Source organism: Fukomys damarensis, unplaced genomic scaffold (assembly GCF_012274545.1).
Source record: "Fukomys damarensis isolate Sample0158 unplaced genomic scaffold, DMR_v1.0_HiC HiC_scaffold_12, whole genome shotgun sequence".
In the NCBI taxonomy this organism is placed as follows: domain Eukaryota; kingdom Metazoa; phylum Chordata; class Mammalia; order Rodentia; family Bathyergidae; genus Fukomys; species Fukomys damarensis.
Window position 1 is genome coordinate 47,713,211 of NW_022900924.1, and position 6,003 is coordinate 47,719,213.

The following is a 6,003-nucleotide window of genomic DNA, read 5'->3' on the forward strand; positions in this document are numbered from 1 at the left end:
TGTTCCCAATGACTAAAGAAGAAATGCCTAATATTTTTAAAAATTATGTATCTTCATTAAATATCTTTATTTTACTTAAATGAGAAGCACTGATGAATTATTCTTCTATGAATAAAACTGGTTCTGCAGCTGCTTTAATAAATTGATCAATATTGCTGATTAAATAAGTAACATTAATGCCGAAAAGCATATAATGTTGCTGAATTTCAAGAGCCAGAATTCGACAATGTTATTTTTGTTTTAAAGCTAGGAAGACTATGGCACATAAAATTCCAAACTTGAATGAAAAAGGATATATTTCCTATAACTTAAATATTACAAACTTTTCAGTTAATATACATTAATATAACTTTTAAGGTTGGAAAGGACAGGCATTAAACAAACCTGTGAATTTCTAATGTGGACTCTGAAAAATTGCTATAAAAGTATGAATGACAAAATGGAATTGTGTAAAAAGAGCCAAACATATTTCATAAACGACATTTAATGAGAACAAGATATGTGAATATGAAAATACAAGAAAACAGAAATTTTAAATGAAAAAAGATTAAGAGATCTCTCGCAGAAATAAAAATAAAAAACATAAACTCAGCTCATTATTAAACAAATCAAATATTATATTATTGGATTTTGTTGCTGTTGTTCATGTTTTCATTCAGAGGAAATCCTCCTGTGAAGCAATCAGAGAATTTTGGAGTATGCAAATGTTAAAGTAGATCAACTCAAGATTTAAATATCCACCAAGCCTAGGTCACTGTTCCTTGCTAGTTAAATATCGGCTTGAGATCTAATTTCATTGTCAATTATGCAATCTCTGCTATTATATTAAATAACTCTTGAGGCTGGCAAGGGACTCAGGGGTCTTGAGTAACAGACATTGTCATTATGATATGTGGTTTAAAGTGAATTAGGAAACAACCCATGTGGTTTGGGACCAGGGAATTAGAAAGCATAAGTCTAAGGGAAAATGCAGAAACCACAGATTGGTACAAGTTACAGGCAATTTTCTTAATAACTCCCTTTATAATATGTTAAGTGAGGTATGTTAAGTGTCTCCCCTGTCCTCTTTGGAGCAAACCAGTTAACAAACAGAGCTAAATGTTTGCTTTCAAAGACAAATTTTCACTGTCAAACTGCATCTTCTATAACCTATCAATAAACAAATGACATTTGTTTTTTCAAAAAATAAAATATGATACAAATGCCCACAGATTAATAAATGTGTTTTTTTCTGTTTAATCCAAAGTTTCAAATTCGATGCATTTTAAATAAAGCTTGATTCAAATATAATCTCTAGCCAAGGGTTTTATGTATATTTCCACAGCAGGAACTCTTTAGTTTAGCTTTCACTGTGATTAAACTAAAGTGAGATTTAACTTATGTGTACAATACTTATGGAGCGTGAAGATACATGAAGAAATGTAGATTAGCGATGAAAGTCATATTGAATAGATATGAACAGCTCACTATGAGGAGTCTTAAACTCTTATAGGCCTGTTGCAATAAGAAACAGTTATCACTGAAGAAGGAATCATGGTCATCTAATAGGATAAGCAAAGTGCTTAATAACACATTGAGCTTTGGTGAGGAGTGCAGGTTGGAAGAAAGTACGGACTTACTGAAGATGCTGGGTTTCAGGTTAGTGAAGTATCAGTTGGCCACAGCAGTGCCAGTGGGACTGGATAGGAAGAGACAAATATAAGGTATAAATATGACTCCAGTTAATGAAAGAGAATGAAATTCAGAGTGATAATGCAAAATTGGCAAGTTTCACTGGCAAAAAAAAAAAGTAATAGTAGCAAAAGTGGTATGAAGAGGGGGAGATTAGAAGTCAAATCTTTGTTTTTCTTTTGGATTCAGAAAGTGCTGAGGGTAGCATTCATAAGTCAGATTGGAGGAGTGTTGTGCACAGGAGAACTATCTGACAGTAATTAGAGAGATGCAGAACATTTCATCTTGGGAAGTATCAGTACAGAGTGGCTAACTGCACACTTGGGAATGGTTGTGCTCTTCAGGGAGTGAATAAGATTCAAACAGGTCAAGCTCTACGTGCTGAATTCCTAGAGTAACAATGCTGAAGGGAGAAAAGTTGAGATTGAGAACACAGGAAGAAGAACACTGGGAAAGACTCTGGTGGCAGAATTTCCAAGACAATGAAATGCTAAGGACAAAGAAAAGATAAAAACACCTTGTGGAGTTTAGAGGTCAAGTGTGAAGAAAATGGCTAAAAATTTAAGTGAACACACAGTAAAAGCATCCTGCCAAATCCATTTCTGCAATATCGTTACAATGGGAGCCAAACTGCTCAAACAATATGGCGGCAATGGTAAATAAATACACAGGGTCAATGTTTCTGTTGCGTTAGGGAGTGTACTCATAAGAAACTGTACTCATAAGGAAGATGGGCCAATTCTTCCACTTTATTATACTGTTCTTGTGTAGATTTTAATACGAAGATTATATTACCTTCACAAAATAAACTGGGGCATGTTTTTCTTTTTTTCTATGCCATTGTTTGCAATGAATCAAAATTATCCGTGAGTTGAGAATTTGATTAAAAACTCATTTATAGCTATGTGTAGTGGTGCAGGCCTATAATCTCAGTACTCTGGGAGGTTGAGGCAGGAGAATTTGCAAGTTTGAACCCAGATTCAATAACTTGGCAAATTAGGGAGAACTTGTCTCACGAAAGAAAAGAAAGGGAGGTGGGAGGGATGTACTCAGTACAAAGCCCTGGGTTCAATCCCCGGTGCCACAAATACACACACATGTGTAAGCCCAGATTTTATATTTTGGGAAGACAATTTTAATGACTTAGATTTTTATTTTTAAAATATTATAATATTGTACTTATTATTTTTCTTGAATCTTTTAAAGATTAATATCTCCTAAAAGTGAACTAAATTTTTCTAAAATTAATTTGCATTAATTAACTCATAGGATTTTATGATTTTTTTGAAAAATATTATGACTCATATATAATATTTCAACCTCATATTTTCTAATAATCAGGGGCCTATATGTATGTCTAAATAATTCGTTTCTGTAAAATCTGTTTATGGATGAAAGAAGTATTTTTTTCAGCAGTTCTTACTACAGTTATTCCTATTTTTTCACTATTTTTCTTTTTACCTACTTTTTAAATTCTGCTTTTTATTTAATTTCTTGAATAAAAATAAGGTAATATTTGATTTTCCTTAATTCCTAGTATTTTTATATCCATAAATCATGTATGTCTTTATTTTTCATACATTTCAGTGAAACATTATTTTGTTTTGTACCCTTTCATATATTTTACAATATTCATTGTAATTTTCTTTAATGTGTCCATTATATATTTAAATGAGGATTTTTAATTTTTTCTGTTACATTGGTTTTTGCTTGTATTACTGACTTCTAACTTTATTAAAAAGCCCACGAATTCCTATATAGCACTTACTAATCTCTGAGATCAGCAGAAGTTTAACAATGATATTGATGATCATAATGGTCAAAGACAAAAAAATTATAAATGTTTTGATTATGAAAGTAGGGTGGGAATGGAAATAATTGCAGAATATGGGCTTGTTTTATTGAGACTTGGTGATGGACTACAGAAGGCAAAGATGAGGGAGGAGTCAACAGTGGCTCTGATAATTGATTCTAGTCGAATTCAAAGGGTGGGTGGTATCCCCGCCCACTGACATGAAGATTGAGAATGAGGTCAGGGATAGGTCAGTCTTGTACAAGGTGTGTCTGAGTTACAAATTCGCTATCCAAAAGGAGATAAGAATGAGCGAGCGCAATGACTTTCTGTTTAGATCAAGTGCGGGGCTCAGGCTAAAGACAAGGCTTTTTCAGTCATTGAGGTATAGAGCATCATAGACACCACAACAGTCGGTCAGCTTGCCCAGAACAAAATACGTAGAATAGAAGAAGGAACAACTCTAAAATCTTGCGCTAAAAAGAAAAAATAAGTAAATAAAAATAAAATAAAAAATACCATGGTTAGACCAGTAAATGTAGTTTGTGAAGAAAAGGAATCATGAGTAACATGCCATTAGCAATGAAGTTAAGCAAAATGATTAAAAGATATGTTGTCAATAAATTATTAAAATTCGATTCTAAGCTGTTATGTCCAACTGGAGTCCTTGTCCTAGACTTGTTACTATGAATAGTGTAGGAAATTCTGCGAGGTGGACATTTTGTATTGATAAGATCGAATGGTACTTTCGGAACATTAAATGTGGTAGAAATTCTAATAACAAATTCCATGTATTGAGGGCGGGCCACACCCTCAATAATGGCTATAAGCCTCTTACACGTATTTAAGTTTTTTAAAAAATTATAATTTCCATCTGAAACACAAAGTAGTTTAAATTTAAAAATGCTTTCTTTTGTAAAGACATCAATTAATCCTTCAATTTTGTTTTGCGATTTATAATTTTTCATACTGTTTGATTTAATCATCATCGTCATTGAAGGAAACCAATTCTCTACTTCTTCTCCTTGTATTTGCCTCCTGCCTGCTGCTGTTTCTTCACTCCCTTGCTGGTTTCTGCTCATGGGAAGAGAGGTTAGTTTTGAATTTTCCAAACAGGAGTCCACAGCTCATGTTTTACTGCTACTCAAGCTTTCTTTTCCGTAAGAAGCAAGCAAAAATTCTGTGCTAATTTTCTTTTCACTGTTGCACCAAAAGGCTGCCATGTTCTTAGTGCTGTCCAGACCCAATTGAACAGTTGTGAAAGCCCAGCCTTGTAGCACAGAGACTACCTTAGTCTCTGTTTCATCCATGCTACGGAACAGCCACATACATTAATGTAACTGGGGGACTAAATAGACTTGGAGCTTGTGTCATATAAACCATCATTCTAGATTCAAAAGAATGAACATTTTATTTAGCCAGGAAAAATGCAGCTGTAAGTGAATTCCTCCAAAACATTTTACTGAAGGAACCATGCCCTGCAGATTATGTATATTAGTACACACTCACGTTCCAGTGACGTGATCTTCCTTTGACAGGTAAACTCAGAGAAGAAATGAATTATCAGTAGCATATTATGAATATGAGATAAAACTATCAACAGAAGCAGATCCAAAATTTAAATTCACAGTAGCTGTTCACTTTTCACTGAAAATATGTCACCTTGACATTATATAATTCATTAAATTTGAGTAATCAAGATGTTTGTAACACTTTTCCTTCAGTAAAATTGTAGTTACATTTGTATTCACTATTAACGCCATTAAACATGCTTGTTTTACTAACACCCAGTAATACATGGGTTTTATGAATTTCAGAAAAGTAAATATAGTGTACCAAAATAAAAGAAAAGCAACTTGAGAATATGACCAAAGAGGGAAAAGGAGAGAGAGAGAGAGAAAAACACTAAATGGTAGCACAATTTCCATATTTGAATAAGAAATGAGATGTTATCAGTTAAGGGAGTTGGCTTTTTGTCTTTCTATGAGCATTATCAGAGTGTGGGGTTGTACCGTAGGACCTACATCAACACTGGGATCAGGAAACGGTGAGAAAACAAGTACAGTGTAACACTTAATAGCTGGATAAAAATGACACCTACACCAACCTTGAAATCTTATAGTCTCCAAAGGTCTCTGATGGTCTCCTGTGAATGAAGCTGAATTCACAGTAAACACCCATGGGGCTTCTGAAGAGCCTGTGTGATCTGGGAGATAACAAATGGAATGTCTGGTGCTACAGGGAACATTTTAAATATTATCATGTCTATCGGGACAGACACAATTTCAAACACCAATAGAAACATCAGAAGCAAGTGGAAGGGGTTGCAAAATAAGAAGCAAGGATCAATTGGCCTGCCTCGCAAGCGCAAGGCCCCAAGTTCGATCCCCAGCACCAAAACAGAAAACAAAACCAAAAGCAAAAAAAATCACTTTAGGGCCAAGGATTTGGCTCAGTGATTCTGCCACCTGCCTCACAAGATCAAGGTCCCGAGTTCGATCCCTGATATGAAAAAAAAAAAAAAAAAAAAAAAAAAAATG